Raw genomic sequence first — 18,260 nt, forward strand, 5'->3', positions numbered from 1 at the left:
ACTCGAAGAGAGACTTGCCGAAGAGGTCCTGGCGGTGAATTTCCTTTCATGGTAGTAGGCTTGTCATTGAAAAAACCCGCTACTCCACCTACTGTCCTGGCGGTGAATCGCCACGCAGCACACGCAAGCGCCGGCAAAGCTAAATGAAGCATAAACGTCTCGAGCCATTAACACAAGCGCAAGGGCAGTTAAAAGAGGCATAACTCAGCCTTAAGTCTGTAATACTTTCATTACAATGGTGTGAGAGGTGACTCCTTCCCTTGTCTGGCGCCCCACCAACCACAATTTAATTACAAGGGTTCCTACTTCGCAACAAATTCCCAATAAAGTAGAGATGTTCTGAAATAATCTCGAGTACTGGATTAGGGTTCCTATCAAGGTGTATTTAGACTGATCGGAATGGAAACTGGGTATACCTCAGCTCCAGATCTTTGTTGTTTAATTCAGCAGCGACAGATATGAGATAAGCAGACCATGGCGAATAATTCATGCTCTGGATAATAAACAGTTGCAGCTGAAACAGTGGCAGATGGAGGGATATTGGGAGACGGGTGAAACAGTAGCACTTGAAGCAGATAACAGAGACATACTACGTTCATTGTTGTAACAGAATAACTACCTTTGATGCTATTTCAAGGTCTTATTTGAGATTTCTCTAGTTTAGATGTCTGAGTTTTCCAATGACAGTACCCTGCCAATTTGAAAGGCTCACTGAATGACAGAATTTCAGACAGAGCGGGCTGTGGTTTGCCAGAAGAACCCCCGTTTGAACTCATTCGACTTGATTTGAAAATAACTGGGAATAGATTTGGTTAGTGCTGGGCGGTATACCGGTTCACACCGAATACCGGTTTATAATTTCATTATGATATGAATTTTTAATATACCGCCATACCGGTGTATTTGATTACACAACGGGGTGGGGGGGGGGGGGGGGGAACGCTGCGTCGCGCGACATTGTTTGAGACGGGACTCTTTTCTCTGTCAGTCATGCGTCTCTCTCACATAGCCTACTCACACCTCTCACATAGCCTACTCTCACACACACACACACACACACACACACACACACAGCCCCTCCCCTCCGTGCACACCGCGTGTGTCTCCATCAGCGAGATCATCCCTGGAAGCTTGCTAGCTTCAGCGTCGTGTCATTAGCTCAACCGAAAGAAGACGGCTGGCGAAATTCACAAAAGGTTGGTATCACGTGCAACTTTATAAAATCACACATTAAAAAGTCCTATAAAAATATTTTATATTTTTAATACAATGTTGTCCCGTCCCGACCCGACCCATAGCAAACAAGCGATTACGCCTTCTTTATAAAGTTAACTAGCCGCAAGTTTGCCGTTTTTAAAAAAAAAAAAAAAAAAAAAAACAGTAGCAGCTGTGAATCAAATAAATTAGGTTTTAAACTCTTACACTGAATGTTTGCTGCTTCAATCCAGAAAAATATTTTCCGCGAAAAGAGACGTGTTGAGGATGAGGAGCAGCCTGAACCGGAGGTATCAGTCTGAAACAGCTGAACAGTCCCACCAGTGTAATTAGCTATGTTATTCATTTGTTTACAATGAAGATGTGAATATTACTACAATAAAGTTTTGTGAGACCAATTATTAACAAAGGAATTATTTTGAAGAATTTTTATTTTAATTTTTAATTCTGTTCTCAATCTGTAGAAAATGCTGTGAACACCTAATTATGCATGAAAAAAAAATACGGTGATATACCGTGAAACCGTGATACCATGAAAAAATACGGTGATATGTATTTTTGGTCATACCGCCCAGCACTAGATTTGGTCATTGATTAGTTGGGTGCACAGCACTGGTAGAAGGTTTGGTGACATCTACTGAGCCCAAATGAATGGGCAGTGTGTTCAAACTGTTGACCATACAGTCTGCTGGTGTGGCTGCATCTCACTAACGACCAGGAGGTTTGCCAGCCAATGGCGAGCCTCGTGTTGCTCGTGTTAAGAATGCCAGGAAATCATGCCATCTCCTTCTACTAATCTACCAGAAGAAATACCTTAGAAAGTGTAACACTCGATAAAGCAGCAGGCCCTGAGAAAGCTCTTTTAGCTTTTAGCTTGGGGAGGAGCTGATAATCCTGGAAACTGTACATGTGAATGTATCTGAATGAGCGCCATTCACAAAGCTCCTCTTCAGGTACTGCTAATAAGGCTATGTACACACGTAGCCGGGTATTTTTAAAACCGAATGTTTCCCCCCCTCCGTTTATAAAATAATTTGTATCCACATTACCTCGTTTTCGAAAAAAACTCCTTCCACACATAACCGAACATCTGCGTTTTCACCTGTCTTGACAACCCAAATGCATTTGCTGTTTTGCGCAATCTGCCCTCGTCAGCTAAATAATAAAGTGTGCACGCAACTTTTTTGAGCACACTGACAGGTGATCGCATGACAGTGGACTGCCCCTCGATATGAGGACGTAATAATTCCGACAGCGAGAGGACTGAGGACCGGGACATGCGAAATTGTCACGCCATTCCTCTGGGAGTGACTTGGGCGTATAAAATCAAGGCAGTAAACAGCGCCTGCACAATAATAACCACCACAGTTCTCAAGACATCCATGCTTCTTCAGTAAACAAAGGTCGCACTTTAGACTTTAAAGCAGATTTGTTGTTGTTTTGGCGCATATTGTGACGTTCGAAAACGCAAAACTCCGGTTATCTCTGTCTACACGCAGCTGCATAAACGGAGTTTTCAAATATCTTCACTTTGCCAGGAGTTTTTAAAAACATTCGTTTACGATGCGTTTTCATGTGGATGACAGGTCCAAACGTAGAAAAATATATTCGTTTTAGCAGATACCCGGCTACGTGTGGATGGGACCTAAGTGACCTGTGTGTGTGTGTGCGTGTGTGTAATGCTGATCTCACACCCACAAAAGCGCCTTGATGGGGCTCACAGTGGGACTAAGAGCTAAGGCTGCGGCTACACGAAAACGTTTTTCACTGTAAACGATACTTTTTCTTATCGTTTCGCTGTCGCGGCCACACGGAGCCGGCGTTCCCACTACCCCAAAACGATAGTTTTTGAGAACGGGTTCCAGAGTGGGAAAGTTTGAAAACGAGGTCGTTTCGTTTCCATTATTACAGCGAAAACATTTTTGCGTCAGTCAAACCTTGACGCTGTGAGACTTCTCTATTGTCTCACAGCGTGGCGTGACACAGTGGCGTGTGTACTGCATCGTTTCATTGTTTTCATCCGTTTTCGTCTGGACCTGAGTCTTTACAGCAGCGTTGCCGTGTGGTTGCAAGAATTTTCGTACCCGTTTTAAAAAAAAAACCTCGTTTCGTTTCCGTGTAGCCGTAGCCTAAGTCAAAGGGCTAGTGTTGGACCGTGAGAGTGCATGTGTGTAATAGAATTTTACACAACTCTCAGGACATGCTTTTATAATTCAGCACTTGCTGAAGCCCATTAGGAGCATATGAGTGAGAGCACACACACACACACACACACACACACACAGGTAGTGATGTCCACAGCCCACATCATGCCCTCCTCCCTCCATTTAAAGAGCTCTATTTGCTCTATTGTTGTAATGTGAGGCTTTAAACATCACAATGGAATGCAAAGCAGGATGAGCACACACACACACACACTCACACAGGTCAAACTCTAATCCCAGAAGCAGACAGTGGTAGTGGACACACACTCATTCAGAAGCAGAGGGGATGCACAGCAGCCTGGCCTGTTGGAACACTGCACAGAGAACTTTTCCTCTGGCTCGTAGCACCGACTTCAGATTCCTCACATTCCTACTGGTTGCACACTGTTGTTGTTTGACTTACCTTTGATTTCTCAGCAGTTGAGGCTGTCCTCAAACTACATAGGGCCTTTCTAAAGGCTGTGCATTCTACATGTTAGGAGCTTGGATTGAAAACCTATTCTTACAGCGGAGGACGCTTCTTGGGAAAGGACATTTGCAGTAAACAGAAGCAGTACACCCAGCGAGAAACTCAAAATGATTATTTCACTCCAGTTGATCAAAATTTCTGATCTTTGTTAGCCTGGGAATTCCCATGCTGCTTTGCGCTCGATTTCATTCTCACTGCAAAGTCAGCCTGGAAACCACCGCCCTTATTTTTGCTAGAGTTTGGGAACCAATCACAGAACGGGGGGGGGGGGGGGCAGCAAGACAATGACGACGTCTATGCGCTACACCGAAGCTTGTAGAGTGTTAATCCAACATGGCAGCGGACACAACGTTACCGTTCAATGCAGCCTTAGAAAGTGTTTCGGAGTAGATTCACCCTGGGGTCATTTGAACCGTGACATCCAGCCAAGTAGCCCACCCGAAGTTTTTCCGATATTGGCTGAACATCAGCTGAGTTACTGAGTTATCCCGAATAGCTTATTACAAGCGCTAATGGACCCTGGCAGTATCTCCAAAATTACCACACTAAAATCACGTCATGACACCAAACTTCTACAGTAGTACAAATATGGTCTGTACTCACAAATCGATGCATTTGGAAGTTTGTACATAGTCCAGGAGTTTATTATTATCATCAACACAAGCCTGATAGCTTTTCTGCTGCTAAAGCTTCGTTGACGTCACTTCTGGGAGCTGGGAGCTTCAAAGTAAGATGAGGGTTGATCTACTACTGTAGACAACAAAGCAAGGCTGCTCAATTTCTCCATTATTAAAATAAATTCACAACTCTACAATATAAAAATTCATGTAGAATATAGCATATAGGCCTACTTTGTTGTCAATTTAAGTAGCTTAGAGCGCAAGTTTACTTTTATTTTCCATTTTTTTCTTCTTCCTCGTCGAATTTCTGTCGTCATCTGGTATAAGTGATACAATTGGCTATGAATCGCGCGCAAAGCAGCATGGGAAGAACCTGACGTCATTTGATAGACATTCGTAGTGCCCAATAAACGGCTCCAGGCATTCGTAAACCACGCCTCAAATACGAGAAAATGCACACCTAGTTCCCAGACCACCATCTCATCGAGATTGTGGACGCGTCAGCCAGGCTAGATCTTTGTCTCATCTCTGGAGGAATAACTGATGGACATGAATAACTTTGGTGACAGTTTGAGTGAAAGCCTGGGAAGGAGGAGGATAAGCTTGTATTGGAAAAGAGTGAATGATTGCTGGAAGCTGAAGGCTGAATGTTTGCCCGTCTCTGAACTAACCATGACCCTCAGCGCGCATGTTTAACCTACAAACACACGGGGTTTATGGGAAATGGTGTTCACGACTTTTTCTCTGCATGTTTCTGAACACACAAAATACTGAAGTTAGAACAGAATAGAAGCTTTATTATCATTATATGTGTCATATAATGAGTTTAAAAGTCTTTAAAGCTGCAGTCTGCAACTCTTTTTCAAGCATAATGCCTGGAACTGTCCGGGGATTCTGAAAGTAGGACATTAAATACCCCAATACAAAAAAAAAGAGTTCTCTAGGTCCCCTATATGTCCCGCTAGGTCCCTCCAAAGCCAGCAGGTTTGTTTACAAAATTGCAGACCGGACCGGTAAAAGGTAACCAATCAGGTTACGAGCTGGGCTCTGCTGCCTGTCAATCACCGATTGTGCACGCGCGATACAAGGTAGGCTCGTCCCCACGCTTATTTATCTGGACTATTGAACTTCATTACGGGCTAGTCTACTTACTGTGTCTTCCATGATCGCAAATGACAGGTGAGTTGATGAATGAGGAGTCGTGTAGGCGCATCTGGCGTGCACGTCTACGTGCACGAGTTCTCATGTGTTTTGAAGGGGCGGGACAGGAAGTTGAATAACTTTTTATTTTTCGGTTAAAAAATAAGCATTTCTTGCATTTTGCGACTACGGAGGTCACCGTTTTCAACTTCAAGCGTTCTGATAGATCATGTAAACTCTTAAAATGCCAAAAAGTAGGACTTTACGTATGACAACAACAAATCTTGCAGACTGCAGCTTTAAAGACACAAGAACAAGAAATATAAATTGTGAACGTAAGTCTCAATATAATAATAAAAAAAGAAAGAAAACAGTTGGAAACAGTTGAAATGATTAAATAATAAAAATAACAGCAGCTTGTGAATGTCATATTCAGGAAAGTGCCTCAGTGGTTGCAGCAGGGACAGGTTATGGCACAATAAACAAAGTCCTATGCGTCTTACAGTTTATGGTATTAGATTATTGACTATTCGTTTTTTCTTTGGCCCATGGAAAGAAGCTTTGAGTGAGTCTTGAGGTGCAGACAACAAGAGTCAGCCAGCTGTTCCAAGGAAGCAGGGAGCAACCCACAGTTTCTTCTGCGGGTTCAGAGTCCTCTGCAGGCCTTTCTGGTCTGCCGCTGAGCTGCTGAGCTGCCGACGTACCGCACCTTTATGCACTAAAGGCTGAGTTATACCTCTTTTAACTGCCCTTGCGCTTGTGTTAATGGCTCCGGACGTTTATGCTTCATTTTGCTTTGTCGGCGGTTGCGTGTGCTGCGTGGCGATTCACCGCCAGGACAGTAGGTGGAGCAGCGGGTTTTTTCAATGACAAGCCTACTACCATGAAAGGAAATTCACCACCAGGACCTCTTCGGCAAGTCTCTCTTCAAGTGGATTCATGCTTCTTCTTCTTCTTCTTCTTCTTCTTCTTCTTCTTCTTCTTCTTCTTCTTCTTCTTCGCTTTCTACCTTGGCGTTTGAAAACAGCGGTCTTTTAATAGGGGATGAAACCGGAAGATGAACACGCCGCCGGATGTGATGTAGATAGTGGCTTGGGCTCACGTCTTGCGTGAAGTTTAGAAAATTGAGGTGACACACGCAAGCACGCAAGAGGGGGCTTGCAACCGCGCAAGGGCTTGCGTTGTGTCTTGCGTCACCGACGGGAGCCTCCCGCCCTCTGGGAGAAGGTTCGGGAGCCTCCCGCCCTCTGGGAGAAGGTTCGGGAGCCTCTGCTCCCGCACCACCAGGCTCACCAACAGCTTTATCCACCAGGCCGTTAGAATGCTGAACTCTCTACCCCCAGCACCCCCCCACACACACACACAGACACAAACACACTCACACTTTGGACATCGGCCTCTATTTATGTCTGTCTGTCTTTGCACTTTGTCTTTGTCTTGTCATTTGCACTTTTATTGTCACCGTTACTTTCATTTTATTTTATTTTATTTTAGTTGGACGAGGATAAGCCTGTCCTTATTTGCTGTCTCCTGTGCACTTTAATGTTTACTGTCATGTGTTACTTGTTGGTAAATGTCTTGTCCTGTCTTCACAGTGGGATAGTTAAGAACGCAATTTCGATCTCTCTGTATGTCTTGACTTTGACTTTGATCTCCCTCTGTCTCGCGTAGGCAGAATTAATACTAAATGAACATTTTGCCTAAGTTTATTTACCTATTTCAATGTCTCTGTAAATGTTCCAAAGAGCTCTTCAAAGAGCTGAACAAAATGATAACTCCTTTTCTATGGAAAAGGGGTCAAACTCATCTCTGCAGGCTCCATGTTCAAGGGGAGGACTTAACCTGCCAAACTTTAGAAATGATTATCTTGCCTCTCAGTACCGAACAATTTGGATCTGGCTGCATGCAGAGAACAGTAAGGTTAGATGGGTCCCGATAGAACAACATGAGATGAAGTCTATGCCTTTAAAGGATGTTCCATTTATAGGTACAAAAAAATGTTTAGCCACACTCAAACAGTTCAATAATACTGAACACATTTGCTGCTTGGCAAGAATCTCCCTCACTCCTGGACACAGATATTTCTTTGCTTGGAAGGGGAATCCCAACCTCTCACACCCCATAGCTGATTCAGTGTTGCAGGGATGGAGGGATAGAGAAAGCCAAACAGTTGCTGACTTATACGTTAATGATACCTTTGCTAGCTTCCAGCTACTAAATGACAAAATTCAGCCTTCCTAAAGATAGTTTCTTCAAATACCTACAAATTAGAGACTGGGTAAAGGAGAAATCTAAAGATATATTCCCAGATATCCCAAAAGAAACTCCCCTTGAAACCCACCTATGGAACAAATTATGCAGATCAACAAAAGGAATAGTATCTTCAATATATGGTATCATCAATGGAAAGTTACCCGTTTATGATAACTGTACTAACCTCCACAAAACACAGGCAAATTCAATTCAATATCTTCCATAGTATATACTACACCCCTTACAGGTTGCAGAAAATTGACAGCAACATCTCCAGATGTCAGAGATGTAAAGGGACCAATGGTGATCTTCTACACATGCTCTGGAGTTGCCCAATGACAGAAGAATTTTGGAAACGTGCCACTGAATTAAGTGGCACGTTATTAAGGGTAATAGGAATTCAAATTGAACAGGACCCAAAGCTATGGATTCTGCGGGACACAAGCTCTATTAATGTGAACTACTATAAGAAATACTTTATTTTACTTGCGAGCACTGCAGTGAACAAAATGTATTCTGATGAAGTGGAAATCTGAATACTCACCTTCAGTAAGACACCGGATTATTGAGTTTGTGTCTTACTGCACACCTGAATAGATATTACATAATGTGAGGGGGAAGCAGGCAGCCTTTGGAGAGCCTTTGGGCCCCTTAGACATTCTGCCTTCTCTGGACTTGGCTGACTGTGGTGGTGTGAGTCTTCCTGGACCGGCTTCAAATTAGCCCTCTGAAGGTTCTTGTAGAACTTCCTCATTGAGGTGTCTGTTGTGAGCACTGTATTGATTTATATAGATCATTTTGTACAGATTACTGTATAAATGAAAGGAAATTGAGAGCCATACGAGGGAGGAGGGGGGTGGGTGGTATGGGAAAAGTTTTTTTTGTTTTGTTTCATCTTCTGATGTTCAAAAATCATCATCTTGTACGGTGTGTCTGGAAGGTTACGCATTTGTGTATTTTCCTTTTGTAAAATACAGTTTTCAATATAACAAACTGTAGATTCTTGCTATTCACCATACATATCCTGTAAGAACTAATAAAAACAAATCTTTAAAAAAAGTCAGGACAAATCTGCCCAAATGAATTTGCAGGTGTGTGACTGGTACTATATGTCCTAAATCTGAGAGGCTCTGGTGTCTTCTCTCTATTAAAACATTCTTAAATTATTTGAGTCAGTCAGAACCTGCAGAAAATCCCCATTTAACAGGTAAACACTATCATTTTGTGTGGGCTGCCAACTCCTGATTATGTTATGTCAGTACATCGATGCACACATCTGGACTGTGTTGGTATTGGAGTCAAACTCTGTCAAACTGACTCAACTGGATGAAGTTTAGAAAGGACCAGTATAACATTACAGGCAGCAGATCAGGACAAAAACAAGATGTGGAGAGCAAGAATTTGTAGTAAAACTTGACCCGGCATATATGGATCCTGAAGTTAGGGGTGCGAAACAGGTCAGAGTGTTTCTAAGAACACAAGCTGGAGATGGAAGTCAGCTGGACACAGCAGGTCCAGTCTGCAGCAAGACTAGAAAGGGCGACATATCCACAGTAAACAGAGAGCCACAACAACACCGGATGCTTGAAATGCTGGACAGTGCTGAAGATGGGCAGTGTCTCCTATCCAATCTGATGAAGCTTGATGGGATGCACCAAGAAGACTAGGAGAAAGTGTGAGAGCAAAGGTTGTACAGTCTTACCCAAAGTGTAATGGCCGTCTGGCCTAATCCCTACTGGATTAAGGGTCAGAATTTAGGGAAATGACTAATTTAAATTGAGATTTTTAGTACATTTTCTAATCTTTTCTCTATGTCACTTTGGGTGATTAAACAATGATGGGCAAAAAGTCAACCTCTCCGAATCTGCTACTCCATGAAGTGATGTAATGACTGTACAATAAGACTCACTACACAACATGTTGACGCTCAATTCTGAGACTACGAATGAGCCCAAAGGTGAGAGGACAACAGTGACATAGCCGTCCCTAAATCCTCCGATACATCCCACTGTAAGAGGTCCAACCCTTCCCAGCAAGCCTGACTGGCAGTTGTACAGCCTGGTTGCTGACATACGAGTCCAGCTGCTACTGTTGTGAGAGGGGATTACATTGGCGGGTTAACTCTGCCATTCCATTCTTCCCCTCTGCTCTCCATCCCTCCATCATTTCATTCACTCAATCTGCTGCTGTCACGCAATCTCAGACCCTACCCCTCCTGCGCCAAGCGTGCATATAATGCTTCTGTGAACACAGACCTGGGTCAGAGCTAGTGATGCTCCGATCAGCATTTTTTGGACCGATCACCGATCACCAAAATCATGATCTGCCCGATTGCCGATCACTGCCGATCACGGAAGGAATCGGACATTTCCATGCCTTTCATGTAGCAGAGTGTGCACCATTTATAGAAATTAAACCGCCAGAGGTAGCTGGGGACATGTAGAACAAGAATCTGGTGGAGTTTGCAGAAAACAATTGTTTTTTTTATTTTCATTGGTTATGATTTCAGCATCAGATTATTTAACAATGATGCAGTGAAATGACTTGAAAATCACCACAGAGGTAGCTGGGGACATGTAGAACAAGAATCTGGTGGAGTCGGCAGAGGACATTTTGATTCTGTTCTAAATGAAGTTTTCAAATCTGACTATGCAGAAATGAGTTTGATTCTGAATATGCTTCAATAATTTTGTTCTATCATTTTGTTTTAATCATTAAAAAGAATGTATTAAAAAAACAACCAAGTAATGACAGGTGTATGTATTCCAACAAATGAAAAATCAACTTTGATATATATTTCTGAGTTTACGGGGTGCACTTGAATGCACCATAAATCCGCTTTACCGTATGATGCGATGTAAACGGGCACTCGATTTCATGTGTAGCTAGCGCGAAGCGCAGATGGCGTGACCGCAGTAAGTTTCACATCTTTCTGACACACTGATTTGGTGAAATTCCAGACAGGAGAGGTCATGCTGTCGAGATGCACTGTAGAGGTTTTGCCTGTTCGGTTCTGTACACACGTCACATACCACATTAGAAAGTGGTCGCTAGTAATTTACGTCACGTGATCGGTTTTTTGATCGGCATATTTTTCCGATCGCCGATAAGGCTATTTTTGGGCATTATCGGCCGATCATGATCGGCAGCCGATCGATCGGAGCATCACTAGTCAGAGCCATTTCTGGGAGTTCACCAAACCATGAAAGCAAGGAGTTGCCTCACCCCAGGCAGAAAATGACGGTGGCTGTCTGCAGCTCTCACAGATGACCCTGCTCTGCTTAAATTCTGTGGGATTACACAGCGTTCATCCCCCTGCTTGCTCATCTATAAAACATGTCAATGAATGAGTCCATCAATGCTCAATACAAGCGTTTGTGTGACGGTCAGAGGTCAGATTCTGCTGCACAGGGCACACAGGTGCCACTGATTATACAACAACTACCGTTTTAAAAAATACATAAAAATTCACAGAACAAGGATGAAAAAAAGCAAAGAAAACATCTAAAACAACGTTAGTCTGCAGTAAAAATGATAACATACCATTCTAATGTGCTGAAAACCAAAGTTAAACCTATTCAATTCAGTCTTTTAACAAGTGAAAGTATAGACAGGCTAGTTTCCAGCACGCTGTGTGTTGGATATGCTGCTTTTCTCATTGCAAAAGGAATATCTGGGAGTTTTGGAGTATGAAGAAGTCCCTGTAAGTTCACTGAAAGTTGGGAAGAAAGTCAACAATCATTTGATTAGTTGTTCTCCCAGAAATCTCCCAAGCAATCACAGCTGTGACTGTTCACAACATCTAATGGCTTCCATACCGACCCAATCTAAAATCAAAAGTGACAACATTCTGTGAAACGATAAGATGAATCCAAGTCCCCCAGGTGGCTTCCTCATCTTTTTGAACAGACAGCTCAGAAACGGACATGGCTGAAACTTCCTTCCAGGCTCCCACAACCCTGAAAGGCACCGATCATCTGATGGTGAGAAGCACCAACTCGATCAAAGCCATTTGGACAGAACCAAAGAATGGGCTGCGACCCAACTATGTGCTTAACCACAGGTCCGTCTGCCAGCAGACCAGAGATTCTGATTACAAACTTCTGACACTGACCTACAACCAATGTTTTCCTCTGAAACTGCTCAATCCCAGCCGGTCCGGTTCAGTGCAGCTCAATAACTTAAGCACAGTGGAGCACAGTCAGCATCAGTGATTTTACACCCAATGACAGGAAGCATTACAGGCAGCCCATTGGCTGTGCGGCTGAGCAGCCCTCCCTCTGACCACAGGCTGCAGTCTGGTGTCACACATGCTATCAGATGGAGGTGGACAGAGGACAGATTGTTCCTACTTTTCAAACAGATGGTGCAAAAGTAAAGTTAAATACTGGTGCATTGAGCAATTGACTAACCCAACTTTTTATGACTGATTATTTTATCCCACTGTTGTCAAACACTTAACATTTTAAGCGTGTGTTACTACCATCACTAAAGCTAAGGCTTAACAGACCTCAGAACTAAACTACACAAGACTTAAAACTAGGGCTGGGCAACCATTCAAATGTTTAATCTAATTAATCACATGACTTCCCCGATTAATCACGATTAATCGCATTTTTACGCAAAATCCAAAAATGAATCCAAGTATGAAGTAGTGTATAGCTTTTAGCATTTAGTTTTATTTTAAATGTGCTGCCATATGAATGAAAGTGCCATAACATTTGTTGTGCAAACACACTTTTAACATCAGCATCTTTCTGTAGTTTTTATGTAGAAGCCTCGCTCCACTGTCTGTTTCCTTGAATGACTTGCTGCTATCAGTTGTGTGTTTTGCCTTTAAGTGATATTTTAGACTGGAACTACTACGCTGAGAAGACAATTCAACTTGGCTGTAAATGCAGAAGTTTTTTTAAAAATTTATTTTGAAATACGTGCTTTTATGTTGAAACCAGTAAAACAGGAAGTTGCGCCGGTTAGCTCCGTGAGCTTCACACCTGTAGCGGTGATGTTACCTGCTAGTTTATCTTTATTTTATTCTTCCATGCTTCGTGGTGTTTGCTGTAATGTGATGCGGAGGAGAAATGGAAGTTAAAGAATCCTAGTTTTGACCGTGAAGATTGCCTCTGGGGAATGACTCTGTTAATCAACAAGTTAAGGCGATAGTAACGAGTTAACTCGCCCAGCCCTACTTAAAACATCAGAAATCAACTTTTTTTTTTACAGCAGACTGGTTAAATGTGGCTTCCTTTTTAAAAAAAAAAGATGTTAGCGATGATGCTTTATTGTAATCTGTTTCAGTGTTGGAGCTTGGGCAGAGTGTATTTAATGATGACACAGCACCCCCAGCTCTGGGTTTCTGCACCGCCCCTGCACCTCAGGCGTGGGGGGCATCTGGTGGTGTGCAGCCTCCTTTCACTCAGCACACCACCTGCATGTGCCAGCTTAGTAATGGTGATCTTAGTAATACACTGAGGTTTTCCTTTGTTGGAGGAAACCTCTCACTCTGTGTAAGGCCTGCAGCAAAACCTTTGTCAACTCTGAAATGCTTTATGGCACATCTGAATTGGTCCAGGGGTCTGTGTCCGGATCTAATTACATTTCTAATCTTAAAATGGGTTTCTGATTTGTATTGATAAATCTGCACCCCTGCTAATATGATTAAATAGTAGCAGTGAACGTCTACAATCAATGATCAAGTCTGCTCGGTCATGAAAAGAAACTCAAAGCAGCAACTATAGACATCCAACTGTGAGAAAACACCAGAAGAGCAATCTGAAAGCATCCCCTGGTTGCACCATTTACTGCAACTTGGTTTTGTTGTTTGTTTGGATGCTACATGGCTTTAAAGACGAATAAATCTGACATCAGGAGGACTGTCCAACAACGCTTTGGTTTTTCCACCAGGGTTGCCCGCTCTGGATCACTGTCAGAGCAACCATGAAACTCAGAAACTGATGCTGCCATCATCCGAGCTGTGATTTGGTGTAACTGTTGAGTCAGAAATACATGTGTGCTTAAACCTTTTGGGTTTTGCAGTGGCTTGTGAAAATGATCATTATGCCTGGAATAATTCAGTGCTTGTCAAAAACTAAGCTGTCCTCTGCACTGGTAGTGTGAAGCAGCGGCAAAACAAATGGAGGATGGATTTTCCCTGTTTCCTGATTCCCAGGCAGAGGTTGGTGATTGAAGAGTACCTGCCAGGTCAGGTCAGGACCACCGTGAGCCCCTATCCTGAGCCCCATTTCATGGACTGGAAGCTCCCCAAAAAGCTTTAACAGACAATTTCACCTCTGTGCAACAGATGTTCTGACATATTTAAAGATGTATTACAGTACTGGCAATCAGCCAAGGACAAGAGATCGTTCATATGGGAGGTGCCATCAGTTGGAGGACAATGAGACATAGTCAATGACTCTGAGGTCAGTCCATTGACATTCCAAGCCTGGGAACAACGTATGATCTCTGTACTGAGTAACCCAAGGATCCTGCTTGTTCCTTTAAATACTTCCTGCTTTCCTTCCTTTCTGCCTTGCCTCCACTCCTACTGTGGTCGTCATTTCCTGACTCAACCCTTCCTTCCATTAGTTCTTCCTCCCTCCCTACTTTAATTCTCATTTTGATGAATGCCAGAATGTTCCTTGTTCTGTGAAGCACAAAATAGATCCATCATTAATGTTAAAGTAATTTGCATAGGCTTGAACCACTTCTCATTTCTGGGGAAATGAAATTGAAAATAAACTATGCCCAGCGAAACCTTGTGGTTTTCATCTTATTACATGTGGAAAACCTTTCAGTGTTCCTGAAAATAAAGCTTTTTTTTCCTCTTCTTTTAATGTTTTTGGGTTCTATAGGTGACAAAACAACCAGTCATTTCACCAGCTCTAAAATGACCTAAACAGGCCCTAAACAGGCCTACATCTAAATATTACTGTTATTAGATCTTGGCAGACATGCTCAAATTGTGCAGGAGGTGGATGTGTTCAGTCATGGAGCATCATGCAGCAGCGGGCTTCCTTTGGTTGGGACTCGGCAGTAAACTGTCGGGAAATCTTTGCAACCCTGAACACTTTCCACAGCTCGAGGTATTTGATGCTGGCAATAAGCTGGTGAGTGCGAGGTGGCGCTGCTCAGGTGAACCCTGGTGAGCGTCCAGAGTGCAGCGCCATCTGAAAGGTTGACTTGTGAGTCAAACATTAAGGGAATAAAACAGCCATTGCCCTGGAAAGTCTCCTCTGACTGTGACCTTCTCATACAACTACTGCAAACTTTTTCAAGGTACTTTCTCCTGAAACGTCTCATTTTACACCCAAATGAATACAACTGCTCCCATACCAACTGAATCAGAGTCATGCACCATCAAACTCCCAGCTGCGTGAAAAATACACACCCTGCACTGAGCGTGTGGCTCATCAAGCTGGTACTGTCTGCTTATATCAGCTGATACGTATACCATCCAGAATAAGAGTCACTGCAAACCAGGACTTCTGTCTTACAAAACAGTCCACTTTCTTCCCCTGCAGGCCCTGCAGCTGGAGGGCCTGCAGCTGGAGGGCCTGCAGCTGGAGGGCCTGCAGCTGGAGGGCCTGCAGCTGATGGGCCAGCAGCTTGCATGGAGGCACCTTCATCCTGGATCATTACACAGACACTCAGCTGGATGAATGTGGTTCATCCAGCTGAGTTAACCTGCTCAGTCTGTCAGGCCTAAAAGCTGATCCCTGTGGTGGGCTTACAGCAAAGCAACACAAACTGAAAGGTTGCAGGGATATGACTGGACCAGGTCCATAATGAATTCAGGGCCTTGGATCAGTCCCACCTCTTACTTGCCACTCAGTAATCCGGCTGGTGGAGGATTGGTGAGTAATCTGGAGGGCAGGAGGGAGGATGAGGCAGGGAGGACGGGGAAGGACAAATCTCTCTGCTGTCTCAGCTCCACTTTATGTCACTTTCTGAGGGTACAGTGTGCAGTAATGTTGCAGTGCTGGTGGCTAGTAGCTCTTTTTAAACAGACTTTGCTGGTGCCAACTTTGCACGAATATTCCAGCATTTAGTGGGTCTTAGGAAATCCATGCACGAATCTAAAAGATCTCTTTACATTTAAAAGTGTCCCCATGATCAGCGTGAACGGACTGAATGAATCTCGTCACACTGTTACAGACAAAAGATGGACACAATGATGGGATTTTAGTGGTCAGGCCTGACTGAACCATCACAGCCGCTGCAGAAAGAGGGATTTTACACCCGTTTGGCTCACAACACAACAAGCTGCCAACAACAACAACAGCAATAAGACTTCAAAACAGACACAAAACGCGTTCTTAATAAGCCCCTCCAGCTCGCTGCCAGGAACAACAGCAATAAGGGCCTGGTTACATGGAAACGTTTGTCACTATAACCGATATTTTTGCTTATCATTTGGCTGTCGCGGCCATATGGAGCCGGCGTTCTGGGTACCCCAAAACGATATTTTTGGAGAATGGGTTCCAGAGTGGGAAGATCTAGGAACGCCGCCGTTCGCGTTGCCATTGTTACAGCCAGAACGGATTTGTTTACATCTGCGACAGACAGATACACAGACAGACAGACAGACAGACAGATAGATACACAGACACAGACAGACAGACAGACAGACAGACAGATAGATACACAGAGATACACAGACAGACAGACAGATACACAGACAGACAGATACACAGATACACAGACAGACAGATACACAGACAGACAGACAGACAGATACACAGACAGACAGACAGACAGACAGATACACAGACAGACAGATACACAGACAGACAGACAGACAGATACACAGACAGACAGATACACAGACAGACAGATACACAGACAGACAGACAGACAGACAGACAGATACATACACAGACAGACAGACAGATACACAGACAGACAGATACACAGACAGACAGACAGATACACAGACAGACAGACAGACAGACAGACACACAGACAGACAGATACACAGACAGACAGACAGACAGACAGACAGACAGATAGATACACAGACAGACAGATACACACACAGACAGACAGATACACAGACAGACAGACAGACAGATACACAGACAGACAGACAGATAGATACACAGACAGACAGATACACAGACAGACAGATACACAGACAGACAGATACACAGACAGACAGATACACAGACAGACAGATACAGACAGATAGATACACAGACAGACAGATAGATAGATACACAGACAGACAGATACACAGACAGGCAGACAGACAGACAGACAGACACACACACACACACACAGACACACACACAGACACACACACAGACAGACAGAGGTTAGCTTGCATAACTTTGCTGTGTGACAGTGCAACTTCACCGTGCTGCCTCTACTGCTCACCACAATATCGGACCAGCAAGCATCTTTGTAGAAATATGAGGTGATATTTATTACACTTTCAACCAGGTTAGAACAACATTTTTCGGAGGTGCTGATCAACTCGAGGGCATTAAGGTGGGATTTCGCACGCGAACTGCATCTGTCAGCTAAAGCTAAAGTTTCCGAGCAGCACACGAAGGCAGCACGAACCTACACCCATCCACCGTCGCTGAGATGCACGCGCTGAGATCACCCATCCAAAAATCACCGTCATCTCACTGCAGCAAACTCACGAGCTGTCCACCCACAAACTCTGCTCCCAGTGCACGCTGCGCGCGCTCCGCCGCTCGCGGAGCAAAGCAGAAGGTTCACATTTGAGCTGGACTTACCGTTCGTGGTGTTTTTGGACAGTTTGTAGAGAGTCTCCGAGCGTCGCTGTCACAGCCACGATCCGCCCACCCAAGAGTGCACTGTGCGGGACGCAGAGCGGCTAAACCCCGCCCCGGAAAAGCTCTGCTCCAGTCACAGGTCAAGATTAGTGACTGGCTCTGATTTTATCCAATCAGACCAAAGCTACAGTTTGAGTGACAGCGGTATTGTCCGACCATAGCTCCCGAATCTTGGGCTGGTTCGTCCTTGTCACTAAATGCACTTTTGACAGACAGCCTGTACACACAATGGAAAAGTTTGACTCCTTTTACGGGACGGTGCCGGTCCAATCGGCGGGTGGAACAGCCTGGGATACGGCCGCGGCCCAGGAAGACGCCCTTCCACCGCCCTGACACTGGAATGTCCCGAGCTGACGGGAGTCAAAGTAAACCGACGCCCGGGCTGACGGTGTGTGTGTCACGGTCAAGCACGAGGAGGCGGATTATTTTGTTTTTGTTGTTAAAAATATAATGTGAGAAAACAGGTGGATTCTGCTTTCTTTTCCACAAAGAGAGAACACTTTGCTGTGACCATTATTTCAGGCACTTGATAAGCAGTCGTGTTCACATTACGTCA

The 18,260-nt window shown here is 44.0% G+C and overlaps 1 protein-coding gene across 6 annotated transcripts in view; it reads right to left on the reverse strand.

Moving 5' to 3' along the window:
* LOC142370373 (uncharacterized) overlaps positions 1-17,732 on the reverse strand; it is a 143,860-nt gene extending 126,128 nt beyond the window's left edge. For all 6 annotated transcript variants that reach the window (XM_075452914.1, XM_075452915.1, XM_075452918.1 and 3 more), the window contains exon 1: positions 17,645-17,732. The gene's annotated coding sequence lies outside the window, so the exon portion shown is untranslated. The remainder of the gene's footprint in view (positions 1-17,644) is intronic.
* Between the last annotated feature and the right edge of the window lie 528 nt (positions 17,733-18,260).

Source organism: Odontesthes bonariensis, chromosome 20, assembly GCF_027942865.1.
Source record: "Odontesthes bonariensis isolate fOdoBon6 chromosome 20, fOdoBon6.hap1, whole genome shotgun sequence".
Lineage (NCBI taxonomy): Eukaryota > Metazoa > Chordata > Actinopteri > Atheriniformes > Atherinopsidae > Odontesthes > Odontesthes bonariensis.